Below are 20,856 nucleotides of genomic sequence, written 5' to 3' on the forward strand. Positions count from 1 at the left end.
ACAACACCTCAGATTGTTGCAATCGCTCCATGAAACAGGCTACGTGTCTTTTTGAAGAGGGAATTTTACCTGTAATGTTACTACACAAATTTCTTCCTACTTTGGTTCAAGAGTTTAATTTTTAGCTCGGTTGTAAAGCGGCTGGATCTTTTAAAGCATTTCTGCAAAAATGTAGTCAACCTTTGGCCTTAATGGAGAATAATATTACCTGATGAAACAAATCTCACATTCTGCTTCTGAGAGTTTTACACAGATGATTGAGAATGGATATTTAAAAATTTAAGAAATAATTAAAGTTTCATTTGACCTTTATGATGACACCACCGCTGTGATTCTCCTTCTCTTTAGCTGAAAGTAGATCATCTCCTATTGGTGAGCGAAAGCGATTTTTCAGGTGTTGCAGGAATAGTTAAGCAGCTCACATTATATGTTAGCACTCGTCTGTAAATGGAGTCAGTAATATCTCCACTCTTGGACTCTCCAAAACACTTAGCTAAATTCTCGCTTTTAGGTTCTTTTCGCACCAAGCAGGTCATTGTCATGTGACCCCGCTGTGTCACAACAATGCTTTTGTGGTTTTGGGCGGTGAACAACAGGCAGAGAATAAATTGCAGTCTTCTTAGAAGCTGCCTGTTTGTCCAAAGAGGACATCAATAATAACTAGAAGACGCATAAACTGTTGTGGCGAATCCACTTAGCAAAAAAATGGATCGGACATCAGTTGTAGAAACGATAGTCTTTATATAAGGCTTCAAAAAGGGAAATGTACAACAAAAACTTCTCGGCATTCGGAGCAACATATAATGGCTTCCCGAAACTTTCTTTGCTAGCTAAAAAACCCAGAGTAACTTTCGTCTACCGCAAAGGATTCTGGGAAACGCAGTTTTCTAATGAAAATACCTGTTAAATGCTCCCCTTTAGCAGAAATTTAAATCTATAATTAACAGCTCTCACTAAACATGTGACTAACACTTAAATCACTTACAAAATAACCAAAATGCTGTTATCAAACAATAAACTGCAATAAAGTTACAACATAAACGCCGTCATATTGATACGCATCCCTCGTGTTTTTTTAAAAAGCGTCGCTATTGTGAGAATGCTGAACATCGTCCTTCGGATTACGATGATTTGAAGGACACCGTTGAGCACTGAATGACCCGGTAGTGATGTGGAAGACGCTAACAAGGAAGAAAATAAAATATTTTCTCGACAGAAGTGTGGGTACATCTGCTTAGCTTTAACATCCTATTACTCTGAGAAACCTTTTACGTGTAATCTATTTAAATTCAAAAAAGGCGCCCCTATCGCAGCTTGTTTTTTTTCCCTTATGAAATGAGAAAATTAAGAAAGTCTATCTGTGTTTAGCTAATGTCCAAGTGTCCTGATACCTTGACAGAATGTCTCAATAGCCTACGTGCTAGAAAACGAGGAGGGTTGGGGAAAGAAAAAAGGCACTAAGACAGAACCCTGACAAATATCATCCATAACATTAAAATGCCCCCTATTGTCATTACGGACAGAAAGATTAAATTCATCTCATCAGACGTAAGTATGACAGGTGCCTCAATAGGCTGATGCCAAGCGGCAAGCCAAGAAGATTAGCAGGGCACTGATATCATTATTTCCGCCTATCAGGGATTCAGCAGGGAGGCAATTGTAATTTCTAGGCTTATTAGTCCACACTCGGAGGAGAGAAAGCCCAGCGATAAAGCCGACTGTGACAGTCGGGCATTCCAGCAGCAAGTGCTGTCACAGTGACACTGACCAAATGCCAGTGTGTGCCTCTGTCCCTGTAATCCTGCCTAATGGAGGTTAACACACAATACAAAGAGGTCCTCATCAATGATCACAACAATCCACACATTAGCATTTTTAAGTTATAAGAGCGGTCACAGAGAAAATAAAAATTAGAGAGGCGGTAACTTGCGAAATGAAGAGGAGCGGGAAGGAGGGAGGGAATTTATCGGGTGCAGGCGGACATGCAAACGCACACACACACACGTGCATGTGTATTTTAAAGTTGCGTGGAGAAGTGGAGCAGCAATCTTGAGGGTGGCAGGCAGGCAGATCCTCTTGGCAATTGGCGACATCTGCCTCTCCTGCCCGGGCAGCCTGTGCCAGCGGAAGCCCCTGGAGAGAGCCCCGTTCCCAGCACACTAAAGCCCAGAAGTGTTTGTCGAGCCTAATAAATATTGCACAGCGCTTCCTCTTAATCTCATTAATGTTTGTGCATGTCTGTTGGTGCCTGTAGATATAAACAAGGGATGAGCATTAAGCCCTTAAAAAAAAAGAAGGCCGTCATCGACTCCGCCGGGCTCCTCCCTGGATATACAACTTTGGATCGGCTTCCTTTAAGCCACAGAGACACAGAACGGCTGAAAGACTTAACGCGTGCAGGCATCGCTATCTGCTCCCTGCCACGGGACTTCTTCCCCAGCTCCGTTCGTCTCTGTAAATCCAGGCATAGGGTCCTGTCATATTTGGGCCAGATGAAGATATCTGCATCGCTGTTTGGCAACATGTCTCCTTAATTATGCCTAATTTGTAGACCAAATAGCCGCTTATCACTCCCACTGTCTGTGACAGTTTAATAATCTCTAACCTCGGTGTGGGTGTGTGAAAAGAGAGAGCCGGGGAGCGTGACCGGGATCTTAATATGATTTGTGTGTTTTGGTGTCATGGTTTAACAGTTTTATAAGCCAGCGCGGCGATAAGTATCGTGTTATTAGGGAGTTACATATTTGACTTTATTTTTCTCAAAGGAAGCCACGTTGTGACCGATTGTATAACAATAATGACATTAATCAGGGTCTCTTGGGAGGAGGGGAGAGGTGATTTGCACTGCAGCAGCTGACGGCTCTCTAATAATATCAGCGTATGCGTAGTAGGCTGTCGCTAGGAAAGATTATCAGTAGAAAAACAGAAGCGAGCTAAAGGGTTTTGAGCACCTCCCTCAAACTGTAAATGGCCAGTCTTTAATGATAACAATGGGACTGATTGCTTTAAACAAAAGTCATCAACATGTGCTTTCTCTCCCTTGATGAATTCCTTCGTCCTGCAACGTTTCCCGTGCGAATTTGCGCGTGCGTGTCGGTTTGTGCGCGTGGAACATAAGGAGAGGGTATGGGAATGGAAGCAGAGGTGGGCGAGAGGGCTCTGATGGCCCTGCAATGAAATCTGCCTGAGCTTGCCTCTACCAGCTGCAATTATCATTAAGCCTCCAATGGAACCGGTCCACTCCAGAGACACCTAAAAGCCGCCGTAGACCCACACATAATATTGTATTAAATGGGACCAAAAAAATCAATACACAATGCAAATGAAAAGCAGGGGAGTAGGATCCACTCAGTATGCATATTTCCTGTCAAGTACACTTTCTGACCCGCTGAGCGACGTTCGCGGCGGAACTCAGTACTTTTGAAAATTACTGATGATCACTTGTTATGAGCCCCTATCTGCCTGCCTGGCACTATTTGCGATATGCTTGTCTAGCTGCGTGTGCTGAAAACTCGCTCGCTTCCTCGCTGAATTAAAAGAGTTTGTCCATGAACTGAGGAGAATGTGCTGCTTATGTCCTTTTAGTACACAGTAAATGGAAATGTTGATAAATACCTCCTCCCGTGAAGCACTTGTTTTGTGGCGGCTGTGTGCGGCACACAACGGCACAAGAGAGCTAATTATGAGAAGGATGAACCCGGGTGAGGAGCAGGGTGGGCGTCTACTTATTTCGCTGCTTTTCTTTCCATTGTATGGAGATATTATTTCTGCGACGTAAACATTTGCACCGCGTTTGTGCGCGTGTGCATTGGTGGGAAGCGAAGGAAGCCTCTGAATGCACGTGCTTGGTTAGTGCAAATAGATAAGTGCTTATCATATACCTGTAGCCAGGAGGCCATATCCAATACAGCCATGCAATTCCTCCAAGCCCGCTTTGCCTGGTTGAATTTGCAGTCTGAACTGGCAGGTTGGTTCCTTCTATTGTGAACAGGGCGCGCAAGGATGTCAAGGTATTCACTCTGTGCCACAGCAGGTATTTATTCGCCACCTCGCAAACAGGCGCGAACGCACACATTAGATTTCAACCACATTTTTGCTTCCTGAGATTATCATACGTGCAACAATGCGGACGTGTTAAAAGTCTCCAACTTTGATTGGTAAATATTTTTGAACGTATGTAGTGATTTGTGGAGTTTTATTCGGAGCTGAAGAGAAAGCTATTTCAGCGTTTCAAGATCAAATGTTTTATCCCAGTCAGCATCTCAATTATTGAATCCTAGTTTTCAAAATGTGTTATTTATTTCGGCATGTGAATTATTTGACTGTTTGTTTTTATTTCTGATGCACAGTCAAATCTAAAGTGCTAGCTTTTCAGGGTTGTCTAAACTCTTGTTTAGTCTAATTCAACTCCGACAGAGATGCTCGTCAAAAAAAAGAGTTCGTGTAGAGAAATGTCAAATTCTGCAAACTGCTTTGCAGGGTTGATTTTGCAAGAGCAGAGCTCAACCAGTGTTGAAGATGTTTTTCTGTACAGTGGTGTGCAAAAGTCTTCAGAAAGTATGGTTCCAGCCATTTATTGAAACACGTGCTGACATATATGAAAAGACAGTGGGCTAACAGACAATTTGTACAATTCTAACAACCTTGAAAGACAACATTTGATATCACCGCCTTTATTCTTCATCACAGAATGAAATCTCCAGGCTTCTTCAATTATATTCAAAACTCTTCTTTGTATCTTGGTTCCTTTAGATGATCCCACACTGCTTCGTTAATGTTAAGGTCCAGACTCTGCAGAACAATCCATGACTGCTTCATTGTGTGTTTTTCTATCCAGGTATGCTTTTACTGCATTGGCAGTGCTGACAAACGAAGCCGCTGCCAATCAGATGCTTTCCTGATGGAACTGCACGGTGAACCGAACCCTCTCAGAACTTTGCATATTAATTTCGACAAGACCTCCAATGGGGTGTTGAAATAGGGCTGCATTTCAGCCAGCGATGTTGAAATGCAACTATGAAAACTACCCAGAACCTCCACTGTGTTTTACAGGTGGCTGAATACACTCACTGTTGTACCTGCCACCTGTCCTCCTGACATGAGCATGCCTGTGGCCACTGTTCTTGTGTACTTTGGCGTACCGCAGAATTTTCTGCCTGTTTTCTTTCCTTAAGAACAGCTTCTTGACAGCCGTCCTTCCACTGCGACATCTCTGATGAAGCTTCAGTGAACAGTAGATGAATCAGCTGAAGGGCCTGTTCATCTGCTGTAACAGTTTTTTTCTTTGTTGTTGGTGTGAATTATAATTGTAATATAAATAAAACTGAATGTAGCTTATTTGTCCAGTTTTTCAGATTTTTTTTAAGTAGCTGTTACACATCAGGCTGAGGTGTTGATGTAAAAATACTATGTTATGTATGTATGTAACTGTGTTATCTCATTTTCATAGACTCAGCTAAAGAATGTTTTTGTGACAGAACCTAAAGACTAGGGGTGCAACGATACTCGTATCGATATTGAACCGTTCATACAGTGCTTTCGGTTCGGTACGCATATGTATCGAGCAATACAAAATTTTTAATTTATTTTATCAACTTTCCTTCTGATGATGCTGTCTGTGTTGAGCGCTCAGTGGATCTGCGCTCGACAGTGCAGCCTAGGCGGAGTAGTCGAACGCAGATTCACTGAGCGCAGGGCAAGCTAGCGAGACAGAAGCTAAGCTCTCGTTGCAACATGGCAAATTGAACCTCCCCCACCCTCATTCAGATCTGGCGTTTGGAACTATTTTGGTCTTCATGTGACGTATGACCCTGAAGGTAAGCGCGTCATGGACAAAAAAAACAGTATGTCGGATGTGCCAGCAATGCTCAATTACATTGGTGGGAACTAGTGCGTTAGCGCAGTTAGCTCGTTAACGTGTTGGCCGTCCAGCCCCACGCACGGGGCGATCCGCGGTACCTCGTTAACGGAGATTTGCCCTGTTGTGGCGTTAACGTCATTTCAACTAGATTAACGCTGACAGCAGGAGAACACAACGAATATGACTGCACATTTACTCCGACATCATCCTAGTGCAAAGACAAGTGGAAGCAGACAAAAACAACAAGCACGCATGCTACAAACTTTACCCGAGTCATATAGACAGCTGTTAGCACATGATTCTCCTTATGGGGACCTGATATGTTTAATATGCTGCTGAGAATATAGCCCAGAAGAAGCGTATAGTATAGCTTTTATTTTGGAAAGAGCCATTTCTCTGTAATAAACTCTCTTTTCCAAAGATGAGTGATTCCTCAATCAGATATATTTATTATTTTATTACTTTGTTGTTTCAGCAACATTAAATTTAAAAACTGTACTTTTGAGTTCAAATATATATTTATAATTTTAATAAATGACAAATTAATAAAAAGGCATGAACATTTTTTTGTATCGAAAAAATATCGAACCGTGACACCAAAGTATCGAACCGAACCGTGAATTTTGTGTATCGTTGCACCCCTACTAATGACACCATTTAAAATGGGTTCTTTGCTAAGTTGGTTCACTGGTTCATCGCTGAGGAGCCTTTTTTACGCTTAAGTGTAGTTTTAACACTAAGGTGGCCAATAAAATCACTTCAAGTTAAATGTAACTCAGTGTCAAACTGACTATGCTGATCGCTGCGTGTTCAGTGTGTTGCATGTTCAATCTCTGCGTTGTCATAGCTACCTGCCAAATGTCGAAAAGTTCAATGCATTCGTCGGACAACCACAGATTTTTCCAAGTTGCAGAGAGGCTGCTGTCCTATTTTTACTTTGAGGATCTTTATAAAAACTATTTTCAATATCAAAGATCGCTGGTAAGCTGTTATTCTCTCTCTCACCCCAACCGGTCGCAGCAGATGGCCCCGCCCCTCCCTGAGCCTGGTTCTGCCGGAGGTTTCTTCCTGTTAAAAGGGAGTTTTTCCTTCCCACTGTCGCCAAAGTGCTGCTCATAGGGGGTCATATGATTGTTGGGTTTTTCTCTGTATCTATGAAGCGCCTTGAGGCGACTTTTGTTGTGATTTGGCGCTACATAAATAAAGTTGAATTGAATTATTCAATTAGCTGCCAGCTAACACGTTGTAAAACGGTACTTTACGCGTGAGCAGCATTAGTCACCCTCTGATGTGGTTTCTCACTGTGCGATTCTCTCGCCCCTCATTTCGTTTCCACGCTTCCTTTTTTCAGTTGTGGTTCATTTTGCTGAGAACATTTTGTTGAATTGATTTTAGGTCAGTGGTTATGATGCGAACTCGTTATAGGAAAGGTCAGACCCATACATAAATGTATACAAGCACGGCCCTTCTCAGAGGAGGATCTTAGAATACTTTAAAGGACTTTGCCCTGGGAAGTGTGAAGGGCAGACCTCACAAGAGGTTCACAGGAGCTCACTGTCTGTCTCAACCAGGCAGCCAATCCCATGTCTCACTTCACTCATTATGCACACTTCCCAGGACACACTGGAGATACTCCGCTGGGAAAGGGTTTTCTGTGTTGATGTGTCTAAATAATGATGTTGGAGCCATGAACACGGGTGCCCGCTGTTCCCCTAGAGTTTTGGTTCATGGCCTGTCGCATCTCTGCTTAAGGCTTCTGTCTGTAATGACCCATGTCAAAGACTACCCCGCGCAGCTGTAATGGCATATCGCACCTCGTCACTTAGGCCCCACAGTGACAATTATAATCATATATATAGTGTTTACTGCTGGATGAAGCCACTATTAATACAAATTGATATGGTTATGAGCGACGCAGAGGCAGGAGAAGGAGCTGTGGATTGGGAGAGAGAAGGGCAAGAGGCGAGGGAATACAGTATGTCCACAAAGCACAGTGCTGACGACACCTAGAGAGTAATGGCAGTGTCAGTGTCGCTCGCACTGGGTTTCATTCTCCATGGAAGTTATTGTTCATTCACCCTGTTGCCCCTTAAAGAGTCATATCCTGCCCTGTTTGGCTAAAAAGAACACTTTCTGTCTGTATGGCTCCTGTCACTCCCCTCTTGTTTCTTACAATGGGGAGTTTTAAGCTGCCACACTAGTTGTGTAAAACCCTGTCCCTGTCTGTTGGTGCTAGGGCAAGGACCACCAGCATACTTGGCCTCTTTGCCCCACTATGCACCCAAAACAAAAGTGCATTGAGAGCTCCCTGGTCTTTGTTTCTCGACCTCGAGGTACCAGCAGCCACAAGACGCCGGCCTCAACTTCCTGCGTGGCGCTTTGCTGTACATTTATTATCCCGCTCTGTCAGAAACACGTCCTTCAAGCTTCAAGATGGATGTTTGCTGAATGCGTTAACCTTGTGTACATTTGCCAGCGGTTATTGGTGGCCCACCTCTTTGAGGCCGATTTGGCACAAAGGGTCTTTTTGTTCACAAGGTTCTGTGTCATTTCCTTATGTTCTTCTCCTTGTTCTTTGTTCCCTATTTTCACATCTCTTTTCCTATGAAATAAAAGAAGCACCCTTAAGGGCAAGCTTTTCAGTTCAGCATCTTTTTATTCCCTTTACTGCACAATTTTTATACTCCCACAATATCTCCCTCAGCCCCCATTTTCAATCCACAGCCCAGCCTCCATGCCCCAGCCTTGCCTGTCCTGCAGCAGATTTAGCTTTTGTTGGCTAGTGTTAATAGGATTAAAATGGGTTACTAGCTCAGTCACAGAGAGCTTCAAACCATCCCTAAATGTAAGTATCTCATGGGGGTCGGGGGGCATTGTGGTTCTGTCTTTCCCCCCTCTGGCAGCCCTCCTGATCGGAGGAGAAACCCCAGGCCCGATGGGGGTGGCAAAGGTTTGGCCTCCAGGAAAATCCGCAGGATTATGTCAGCACTCATTACAATGTACACAAAGACCACAGGATCAGTAGGAGCACAAACGGAGCAGTTAAGTCAAATAGGGTGGGCCAAGGGATTCTCCGCTTCCACCCTGACATTGATTAGCCTTTGTGCTCCACGACTCCCCACATTCAGGCTGCAGCCGCCGGGTTACCGATGGGCAGTGTGCAGAGTTAGCTCCGCACCACCGTTTCTCCTGACTAGACTCTTTGTTTTTACATTGTACCTGTTACAATGAGCTACAGTATTTAGGCTGATTTTACATCTAAAGGGAAAAAATGCACTAAGCGTACAAAAACAGATAAAATCTATTCAGCCTTGGCAAGATGGATATTGTGAGTACAGTGGACTGCGCCCAGCACCCATACATAATTAGACAGTGGATGAGAACAGTACGGGATCTATTGTGATAATGTGAGGTCACATCACTCTTGAGCATCCGTGATAATGACCATATCCAATGAAGTTGTATCCATTAGCCAAGCTGAAGTGTCCAGTACTGCATTCACACAGCCCTGAGACTCACACGCACACACACATGCATACGCCTCAATTTGCATAGCGCTTAAGCAAAAGTGAAAACAGGTAATTAAAAAAAATAAAAAACCCGGTAAACAGGCAGACAGGATTAATAATCTGCTTGTCATTAAAACGCCACAGATGCATCGTGGGTGGAGCATATGCGTGGCGGTGTCACCCAGCAAGGTTGGAAACACGAGGGGCTGGCCAGCGATTGATGTTTGTGTTCGTTTGAATTGGCACTCAGGGGCAGAGTTCCACCCCACGCCCAGCGCGCATTTTCACAGGTGATGATAACATTTATCCATCCGCAGACACACTCGAAGACTGAGGTGTTGCGCTCGCGCATACAGACGCATTCAACATATTCTCCTGCACAAAAATGGCTTTTCTCGATCGGTGTGCGCAGTTGTGTTACGCTATGCAAAACGTTAATTCACTAGTGCTTGTGCATGTTGAAAAGAGCTGATGTGCCAGCAGTCGTTCTGCTTGGAGGTCCACTGTTTTGTATCATCGCAGCAGTCACTAAAGCTGAATCTACAAAAACACTGAATTGTTTTACTAACCAACAAATATATAATGCATTTTCCATGGATTGCGCAGATGTTGCATTGCCAGTGTGTCTTGGGCTAAACAACAGGAGGCGATTGAAGGGATTTTGTTTCCATTTCTGCTGCATCAGGTTAGAAGACAATGCACTTGGTCTACACGTAGAGTACACAGTGATTCCTGCTAAAGTAGCTTCTCAGTAGAGATTGCGAAGGTCCTTTAAGAATATTACAGCCATATGGGTTTTTGCTCCACATATATCTGTTTATTTATTTACCAAGATTAGATCATAAAATCATGAAATTACCCTAAAATTGCTTTTTCGAGAATGTGCACAGCATATATATATTTATATATATATATATATATTTTTTTTTATGTCCCTATCCTCTCCTGTCAGCGTATTCATAAATGTTGCTGGAAAATTTCTTATTTTAGCAATCCTCCAGATAGCCAGAGCCCATTTCCATAGCTTTAAATAATGTCAATCTGGGCAAACCCTGGATTGAAGCCCCTGAGCCGGAAGGCACAATTTCTCCTTTGCCTACAGTCTGATAATTTTCGGAGCTATTGGCAACTTGGGAATTTTGCAGCCTTATCGCTTGGGCTCAGCGAAGTTCACTGCCACTAATCATCGCAGGGATCACTCATTCAAGGATTGCACGATCATGTTTTTTTTTCCAGGGTAGTGACAGCTGTCTGCACCGGGGCATTAGCAATGCAGATGAACCAGCCTAATAGGTTAATGCGTAACACACGAAAATTAGGTTTAATCCCCAAGCGAAATAATCTAACATTTTCAAATTCCTTGATGTGGGAATAGAGACGTTGCCTGCGACTCAATTAGGTGCAATGCGGATCAAAGCAAATTTACCTAGAGCATGTGCCCTAGATCCCCAGCACGCAGGCATCTGCGTGTGTGGAAGTGTGTGTGCATGTGACAGTGAGGGATATGGCAGCGTGCCTGTCCTCATAATGCCGCAGGCAAACCCAGGGCGGCAATAACATCATCATGACAGGACCTCTGCCTGCTTATTTATTCCCTTTACTTACCTCACTGCTCAAATAATGTCAATGCACACAAGCACACGGACATACACTCCCTGACACCCTCACACATACACACACACACGCATTTGAAAATGAATAGCCTTAGCTGCTGAACCTGCAGAGAAGTGATAACTGAGACGGTGTGAGCAGCCTCCGTCACAGCAGCAGTGTTTTCAGCCTAATTGGAACTAAGTACCAGACACATGTGGGAGCAAATATATGTGGCGATTCATATGCATGTGGTCAGGTTGGGATACATTTCTTATTCAAATCTAAATTGAATGGGGCTGGGCTGAATCCATTCCAAATGTGGCACTAATATTGTATTCTATCCTGCATCATGCCTCGTGATTACTATTAATAAACTCCTGCCATGTGTACATTGGGAGACGGTATGCAGCAGCCTGTAATGGAAACAGAGCTCCGGTGCTTGTGTGTGTGTGCGTGTGCACACGTGCACGCGTACGTATCATTAGCAGGGTGCAGCTGGCCATTAGGGTCCTAGGGTGGGTGTTATTTTGCTCTTCTGCTAACCGCAGTCCTGTCGGTTATTCTCTAATGTGTTACTCTGACCACCGGCACTTTGTTAGAGGACAAAAACATTTCCTCATTGCCTCTTACACAAGTGTGTGCGAGTGAGGTTGACACTGATTTCTCAAAGCAGGTAGCGAGTAATGAAAGACTCACTCTAAGCCTTCATGAATTGGCGATCGAGAGAGGAGAGAAGACTTCAGAAATAAGCGCCGTTTGGGGATGGGAGGCATCAAAATACACCAATTACTATCCACAGACAGTTACCCCTCCAAAAAAAAAGCCCACTGAAATCAGTGAGGACACAAACTGAACAATCAGCTGCAACTAGCTATCAACAATGGAGTGGAATATGCAAAAATGCCAATTAAATGTGTTAGCATACGCACATTTTTTTTTTTTTTGTATGATATCCCAACATCTGTGGCATTAGCCATGGCTCTCTTTATGTAAAATAGAGACAGGGAAATGAATACGCAATCTACCACTGTGTTTTCATCATTAGTGCGCTCCAACTCGCGGCTCTGCTGCCTTCCAAGCCGTCTGAGTGGGGAGCGAGAGGAACATTTGTGTGCCCTCGCTTGCCAAATTAATTCTTGTCTTGACATCTTAATTCTCAGTTCTTGTGTGTGGTCAAATCAGCCTACTATAGAAAAGCAATCAAGCAATTATTCCCAAATTATATTTGCCCAACACACACTGATTGGTTATTCTTTTCTTATTGAGTAAGCTCATTAATTCTGAGCAGCTTGCTTGTTATGCCTCTGCCATTACTCCTTTCCCCTCTCATCCCCTCTCTCTCTCGCAGTCTCTCCCACCCCCTGCTCCTCATCATGCACACTCACTCCCAGCTCTCGCTCCCACCCCGCACCCCCCTGCACGCACTCCTCTTTCCTTCTCTCTCCAGCAGATGCACCCTATCTTCCAGCCCCAGCCTGCTGATGTTTTGGAGATGACATACACTACAAAAGCCCCATGATCTGTGGCATTGTCTAGTCGGCCAATTACTATTCCCATCTCTGATTAACTTTGATGTGGAACCTAATGAGATAAGGCAGCTTATCAAGGCGGCAGCTGATAGTGGTCTCATTTATTCCTGTGCCTGGCACACAAGCGAGTGACAAAAACTAATGAGGAGGAGTTTGTATGTAAGCTCAGGTCTAAGGGAAGTGTGAAATTGTTCATCTGCAGTTCATCAGCTCCCGCCCGAAAAGGCCTCGGCGTCGACGCCGCGTGGCACCGCCACACTTCACGTAACAGCGCCGCGGCTCACTGTAGAACAAGAATAGCCAAGTTTCTCTCTCTCCTCCTCCTCCTCTTTCCTGCATGTCTCTCTTAACAGCTCCTTTCCCCTTCTCCAGGCTCTAATGGTGCAGCTAATTGCTGAGGTTGTTTAGGTGTGAGGAATGCAGGAGTGGCTGTACAAAGCTATTCTCTTTGCCTGATCTCCAAGAGGCGAAGCCTTGATTTTCCACTTTTGCCACCTGTGTCTGTTTTTATTTACTTGTGTGGGTTTTTTTTACTGTATAGTCATTCAGGAATAATTTAGTCTAAAATTAATATTTTTGGATTGTTTTAGGAATTTATTCAGATTTGAAAGGAAATGCACATTTTTGCATCTGTTGCAGTAAACAGATGTCGGCAGGTACGGCTTCTTTTTTGTTCCATTTTTTTTTCTTGTTAAAATTGAAATGCGGAAGCTTCTCCATTTTCTTTGCCAAGCACCGCGAGGCAGTGTAATAATTATTGTCTTTTAAAAGCGCTGTTCTTATCAACAATGCCATTACACTGTAATGAAACAGTCCTTTTAAATAATACTTTTGTTGTGAAGCAGCGGCACATTCTAGCAGCGCGGCTCACCAAGAAGGGGGAAAATACCCTGAAGTGAATTGAACTGTGAATTCTCCTGCACGGACTGTGTGTAGAGAGGCAGGAAGTGTGCGCCTTTTGATTTGGAGTATAAAAGTAAATAATATTTGTACATCTAACACATACTCGAAGTGAATGAGCAGCCCCTGAATGTGTTTCTATGAGCAAGTGGAGAGCTCTACAGACTTTAAAGCCAGAGCCCAATTAAGCCTCGCCTCATCGGGAGAGGGAGAGGAGCTGAAAGCTGAATACATAAGATAATGCAGCCGCACTAAAGCAGCCAGCTCGCTCAGTGTAAAATTAGAGAGGGAAGAAAAAATCTTGATAAAGGGAGAAGAAAAAGCAGGGACAGACAGTAGGGGGAAGAAGAGGAAAAGAAGTTCCTTTGGGCCAATTTCCTTTGAAACTGTTTAACCAAATGCAGCTATTCATATTCAACACAATTAATAGTGTCTCTTTCTTGTTCAGACGGCACATCATAACGGGCAGAGGGGAAGAGAGAGAAGAGGATTTCTTTCTCCCTCCAAATTGTAGCCAATTTAAGGACAAAGCGGTACCCTCTAGTTCCCCAGAATAGGAGTCGCACTCATAAAGGAAGACTGACAGTCGACATCCAAATCTCATTCAAGGACGCAATTTCCAAATGCTAATCATAATCTGCAGATGTTGGCCACTGATACATCCACTTATTTATTTATTTTGGAAACACGCCTGTGCCCATTTGGACAGCCTGTGAAATTTGAAACAAAGAGGGAAAATCCCTTCTTTTTGAGGCATGTTGAACAGTGCGAGAGCAGAGCCACGGCGTGGACATCTGCACCATCTTCAGATGGCGCGTGGCGCGCGCATGCACGCACTCGCGCCCGGCCGGGCACGTGCGCCGACTGAAACCTGCAGACGAGCTCGAATACACACCCGAGGGGTTTTCTTCAACTTCTCTTGCTCTCCCTTTCTCTCCGGGTCGTTTTAGAGTACCTCAGATGTGTCATCAGACATTGGTTTCCATCTGAACCTGAGGGAAAAAAGAAATACTTGACAGAAAGGTGTATAAAAAGAGGACACTCTGAATTTTTGACATTCTTTGCACAGCTGCTTCAAAATGAGTAGGATGGAGAGGCAAGGAAAAGCAACTCCAAGATGCGTTTTTGTTTACTTGCTGCCTTTTCTCCCTTTCCTCTTTCAGGGAGATGGAGGCTAGCGCGAGGCCACAACTCACTCATCCTTGTATAGAGGGACTCAGCGCAGGGCCGTGAAAGAGAAATAGGCATGACTAAATGAATTCCAGGATCTGTTCTATTCAGCTGAACTCAAAAAGGATAACCTCTTTTTTCCATTTAGACACCAAAACTCAGCTCAACTTTTCAGTGAGGTGACATTAAATATGCTGCTTCGTTTTAATAGGCTGAGTAAATAGACGCAGTTGTAACTGCAGCCGCAAACGAATAATTCGATTTATTCAAATCGCAGCACGTGTCGGTGAGTCCGTTTGGGCTCAGTGTGCCTTTGATTTTAAACTACCCCGTCGTCGTCATCGCTCGGAACATTTTGGGATATATTGATAAATGTCCTCAACAGATGAACCATAAAAATCAACATGGACAGCAAACTGGAAATCTCCAACATGGTGGCTGCTTATGTAATAATTAATATTTATACTCTGTGCTTCGTTGGCCGCTGATGTCATGTGGCTCCTTCCTGCTTAGCGGGGGTTAATACTTGACTGGAAAGGTGGCACTAGAGAGATGAGTATTCTGTCGCCATTTGTAATATTTCACGGCGGCTTGGAGCTGCTGTATAGATGCTCGTTTCCTTTGAAGACTGTCCCTGGATGTTCTCAGAGCCACTGTTGGCTCCTGGCTCTCTTTGTTGATTTTGTGTCGCCTTTCCCCCCCCCAATAAACAATCCTCCCAACTGAGAGCATGCCAGGTTCTCTGTGAAACAATCAGTACTCGTGCCCTTGTCGAGCATGCCAGGCCAATCAGAAGGCGAGGGAAGATGAACAGAGCTGTGCAGCTGTCCCGCGAACAAAATGAAGCACTTCCGGGGCCGGTGAGAAGGACCAGGGTGCACCCTAAATCAGCCATTGTCCTCTGCAAGAAAAATCTTAAGGGCCACAGAGCACCCAGTTGTGGGCTATCCACACCAACAAATCACACACGTATGCCGATCGGTGAGCTGGGGGGGAAAGAAAAAGAATCAGCCTCGGTATTCCCACCCACCTTTTCTCCAGTCAGCAGCAGACTCTGAGCAAAGCAAGGCAGACTGCATGTCTAGCCGCCAAAGCACTCAACATGCCGCAGCAGTCTGACTGGGTGCTGAAAGCGGGTCTGCGTTTTAATATTCAGCGCGCCAATTCATTAACATTCTATTTGAGCCCACAATAGAGACTGGAGAGGCTGTGACCCTGCAGTTCCCCCGATCAAGGTCAGTAACTAAGAAAATAAAATGTGAATTGCATCCTGGCACACAATTGGATTCCCCAGCCCTGCCATATCCCCGCTTAAGAAAATAAAATTACCCCGCATTCACCGTTTCCTCAATAGAGGCACTTTGGTATGAAAAGACAGTGCTTCAAAAGTAAAAATTGTTATTTTGATCCTACAATACGAAAGGCAAATTCATCTTCACGACAAGCATTTTGCAAAGTACTTTTGTCATGGCGTCGACCCTTCTAAACCGTGGATTTGTTAAAGTTTGAAGTTTTTATTTAAGCTCCGCCGTGCCTGCGCGCACGCATGCAGGGAGCTCACAAAAGCTCCATGGGTTTTGTAGTTCGCCCCAGCAGCTTTACAGCCCATGCCAACTATGCCGTGCACTGTCTGCAAAAGGTCACGTACTATTTACCTCCCTGCACATATGGACGCGCACACGGTGTCAAGAGAATAAATCTAGCCAGCCAGTCGATTATATGATTGGGTGTCGTGACAAAGGGTGAGCATGTTGCTAACACGTTCCCTGTCAGTAGAGGGGCTATATGTGGGCAGACACAAAGCCTCATTAAAATACATACAGAGCTGGTGCTGCTCTGGTGGGTGGGAAAGATGCTCCATCAAGATGTCGTTACAACAAGGCTATCTCCACCCACTGGCATGTATCTCCCTCACACTGTCCTCCCCCATGCCTGGACAGCACAATGGCAGCCTCCTTTATAACCAGTGTGGGCCATTCCCTCCATTCCCTGTGAGGTCAGGGCCTAATCCTCGGGGAGTTCTCGCATTGTGTTTTAGCGAACTGGGGTCAAACTGTTTCAAACGAGGGGGTTTAGTTAAACATCTATTAAGCGGAGCAGGTTGTTGGGGTGGCCTAGATTTATGTCCAAAGCTGCTGTGCTCAGCTGTCCCCGACGCTCAGCAGCACGTTGGGCTCCATGTTCCACAAGTCCTGTGCGTGTCACCGCGAACAAAAAGTTAAATAATGCACGCTGACCCGACGCTCACCTTAACACATGTTCACGTACGCGTGGGGATGAAGCGAAAGTGCGTCAGAGCGTTTCACGCGTCTGTCATCTCCTTTGCCACTGAGAGGCGCTGTGCCAGGCACAGCAACAACAAAAAAGAGAAAATGGGGGAAAAAATTAAAGAATAAAAGTTGAAAGTGTAGCTATGTTGTCAGCAGTGCCATGTAGGCCAACTGCCCTGTTAGTGAGGCTGACATTCAAAGAGAGTTGGAATGCCGACAACAATCCCACAACCTCCTGCTGCGAGAAGACATTTCGCATGGTGACCAAGTGCTTTGATACTGCTCTTGTGATCCTCGCTGCCATAGCTTTGAGAGAGCACACACACACACTGCACAGAGCTCAGGCCATCACCATTACATACAGTGCTGAATTTTCCATTATTATTGTCATGAAATCCCCCTTTTTTCCTCTGGGCGCCACCACGTTTGCATAACGTGGCTTATTTGACACTTTTGTGTGTTGATGGTTTAAAAAAAAATGTTTGGTTTGGTTTCATTGCACATGTGTTCATTTTTGAAAAAGTAACATTTTAAAAAAGCCAAAAAAATGTTGTTTTTTTATTGAAAGCGCCCTCTTGCCATGACCAAAGAGAGAATAATTAAATGTGGCACTGTCCTCATGCTACCCATTAATAGCGTGCCTGTCTCTATAATCGCAAAATATGACTGCGAGCAATAAGCAGTAATGCAGGTTACTGGAAATACAACCCACTTTCAAGACTAAAGGCAAAACAAGCTCCACTAATTACTGAGGCACTATGCAGCCATTTTTCTGAGCAAGGGTTACTGAATGGTTGCCTATTACTTCACTCTCCCTGAACCAAATGCTTAAGATAATGACCAGTTACTAATTGGTGCTTATACCTTATATCAGTTTGTGCAGAATATAATTGCAGCTATTATGGTACTAAATAATCATTGGAATTAGCATCTTTCAGCAAAAAAAAAAAAAAAAGCGCTAAATAACAGTATGGAGCATTTTCCAGGAAGAGGTCTTAATGTCGATGCACCACCAGTTGATTCATCATTAGCTAGAGGGTTCGGGGCAAAGAGAATGCCTTTCTTATCATGTGATGTCAGCGCATCTTCTGCACCAGCTAATGGAGGCGCTGATGTATCGCAGTCACGTCTGTGCGCAGTTCTGTGCGTGTGTGTGTGTCGTCTTCACAAGCAGATCAGACATGTTTATGTGCGTAATGTGGTTGCATGTAGTGTGTGTGCACTTGCTTGGCACAAAGTCCACGGGTGAAGGGAGGGAGGTCTATATTCTATGCCGATCACGCTCCCCATGCTTCAGCAGCTCCTCCTTTGTGTGGCCCTTCCGTCAGCTGTTGACTTCCTAAGTGTCTCAGACAGCCGTGTTTCTGTCTGCGCCTCTGTCCACTGCCTTGTCCTGCTCACATTTCTGAAGTCCGCTGACTGCTAATGGCTGTGTCCGGACAAAGAGCCCACTCTGTGTCCACTCTTCGTGGCCAGGCCGGGGGCCAGGGATGACTGGGGGCATCGGGGGCGGGCTGGCTTTGGGAAAAGGGAGGGCTGAAGCCGAGAAGAGCACCCAGCACTGCCTGCCTCTCTACACTCTTGTCACGCTTGTGTGACAACCACTCCTCTGTGCTTGTTTGAACTGTCCTTCCCAATTAGCACTAATAAGTCACTCTGTAAGGATGAGCAAGCATAGTGTGCCCAATCACCTCTAGTTCACATATGCGTAAACAGATTTGTGCACAAAACACAAACACACACACATTCTCTCTTTCCCTCCCGCCCCGAGCTTAGCAGCCCATGAAAATCCCAGGAGCGCAACCCCGCTAATAGACGGAGAAAGCCCAAAACGCATCTCGTTCCCAGCAAACAAGTGCCAGTAAAGAGGCAAATTAATGACAAGTCGTTTGAAGGGTTTGCCTAAGAATAATTTTACTCTGGCGTCTCGCTACCACTGAAGAATTGATTAGATCCCCGCTCAATCAAAGTGCCTGAATCAATAAAGAGCCAAGCAGGCATGCTCCAGTCCAATTTATTCCCAGCGTCACTCTAACATGAGAGTCGGAGCGAAGCGGAGAGAGGGCGCTTCTCTGACAGGTGGAGGCCCAGCTCGAACTGAAAGCCAGTGTCAGTAGCAGACAGGCAGGTATGCTCCAGTTCATGTCAATGCACTGCTGATACTTCATTACACTGGCTTTCCAACTTTAAGTCAGTGGCGATTGTTTCACTAATAAATAGTGTCGAATATGAAACGGCGAGGGAATAATTACGGTTTTTAATGTTCAGCTTTAAGAAAAGACATACTGCACGGGGAAGAAAGAAGTCGGGAATAATGACTTCACTTGTGTTTTCTCAAAGTAGAGACCGGAGGACTTAGTCAAGCTCGGCTGTGCTCGGCTGTTTATTGTCGCCTGCTTGTTTATTGTCATGCAGAAGGCAGAGGAGGTATTAAAGGCAGATTTCGCCCTTATTTTAAAATGTGGTGCTGAAGATTAGAGCTCTTGCCAAACACTGTGGAAACACTTAATTGATTTCCTTTGGACTGTTTACCTCTACTGTAGCCCTCCTAGAGCCCAGCACTCGCTCACACGCATGCACACACAAACACACACTCACACAGAGTACAACCCTGGCCCCATTTACGCCAACACAGGCCTGCCAAGAGCCTCATTAGTATTCACAGCAGTGGCATTTGCCAGCCTGAGCGTTGCCGTGGTGATGCTGCCCACACAAGTGATGATAAATGGTGCTTTCAGCTTCTCTGCCTTCCATAGAGCAGAGCAGGGAGCTGAGGAGTTGCTGGCTAGGACCCAGCTACAGCCACGGCTAGCGAGGCCTCATCCCCAGTGCCGGGCAACTGACGCATGACTACACAAGCCCAGGGCTGCTTGAAGGCTTTGGGTGCAGGGGAGTGGTGGGTAAGAGGGGTTCGGTGATGTGTGTGTGGGGGGGGGGTATGGAAAAAAGAGATTTAGGTTTTGCTGTGTGTGTGTGTGTGTTGGGAGAGGGCGGGGAGGGGGCATGTTGGGAAGAAGTGTGTGCTTGAACTTGTTATTGTTGGCTGAAAAAGTGATGTCAGCTTCAGTGTTTCTCGAGTGCGTTTTGTTCTCGGTATTTTTCAGTTATGTGATAATCTGACCACAAGTTAGTGATATGAAAGATCCGAATCACTAAAATGTGTCAGGGTGTTGCTGTTTCATTCAATGTGAGTGTGGCATGTTTAAATTTTATTATATTTTAATAATAAAGATTTTTTCCTTAAAATAAAATCTGGGAAATGTTACAAATCTGTTTTCAAATAACTGCAAATTCACTAAAGGCTCCTTCATATTTTTTTCTTTTTTAAAATGAAAGTGTCAGTTATGGAAACATTTAAATAAAAAAATAAAAATAAAAGTACATTCATATTCTGGGTAAAAGCGACGCCGGTGGGTACACAGTCCTAATACACTTGCACAATGCACTATAAACCAAAACTAACTGATTATACTGTGAAAAATTCTTTTATCTTCTCATTGTAACAAATAGAGTGTGAAATTAAACCCTCTCGGGTATCTGTCCCCGCAGGTGTCACAGTGAGAGCCGTTTGAGCCTTAAATCATCACAGACAAACAGAGGGTTAAGGTAACCAGCTACACTTTCCTCCCCGGAGTCCACACGTACACGTGTATAAGCAACGCGGGCAAGGAGGCTGGATCGAAATCCTCCTGATCCTGATTAAACAAGAAAGACGGCGCTATTCCTGCATTACGGCGCACCAGCACCAGGGCCTCGACTGATTTGAAATCTTATTTAAAATAGCGTGACGACACATGTGGATGCTGTCTTTATTTCATAGACAGGAGATTTCTGCCTGTTAGGTTAATCTGAGGCTAATGGGTGCAAGTTTTCTTTTGGTTCGATTGCTTTTTATTTTTTAAAACAAAATAAAATAAAGGGAAAAAATACAAAATTGTGTCATAAAATAAATCTGTCCTTCTTCGAGTCATGGGTTTTAGGATTCGGTGCATTATAAACGGTTACGTCAGTGTCTGCTCTCCTGC

At 44.5% G+C, this 20,856-nt stretch overlaps 1 long non-coding RNA gene across 2 annotated transcripts in view; it reads left to right on the forward strand.

Annotated features, from left to right (window-relative positions):
* LOC148097121 (uncharacterized) overlaps positions 1–20,614 on the forward strand; it is an 82,792-nt gene extending 62,178 nt beyond the window's left edge. Inside the window, exon 3 of one of the 2 annotated variants that reach the window (XR_015716975.1) lies at positions 20,381–20,614. This is a non-coding gene — a long non-coding RNA (uncharacterized LOC148097121). Of the gene's footprint in view, positions 1–4,837; positions 5,026–20,380 lie in introns of those variants that run through there. The other variant, XR_015716974.1, reaches the window with a different exon arrangement.
* The last annotated feature ends 242 nt before the right edge of the window (positions 20,615–20,856 follow it).

Source organism: Neolamprologus brichardi, chromosome 19 (genome assembly GCF_056152115.1).
Source record: "Neolamprologus brichardi isolate AB-2024 chromosome 19, ASM5615211v1, whole genome shotgun sequence".
In the NCBI taxonomy this organism is placed as follows: Eukaryota; Metazoa; Chordata; class Actinopteri; order Cichliformes; family Cichlidae; genus Neolamprologus; species Neolamprologus brichardi.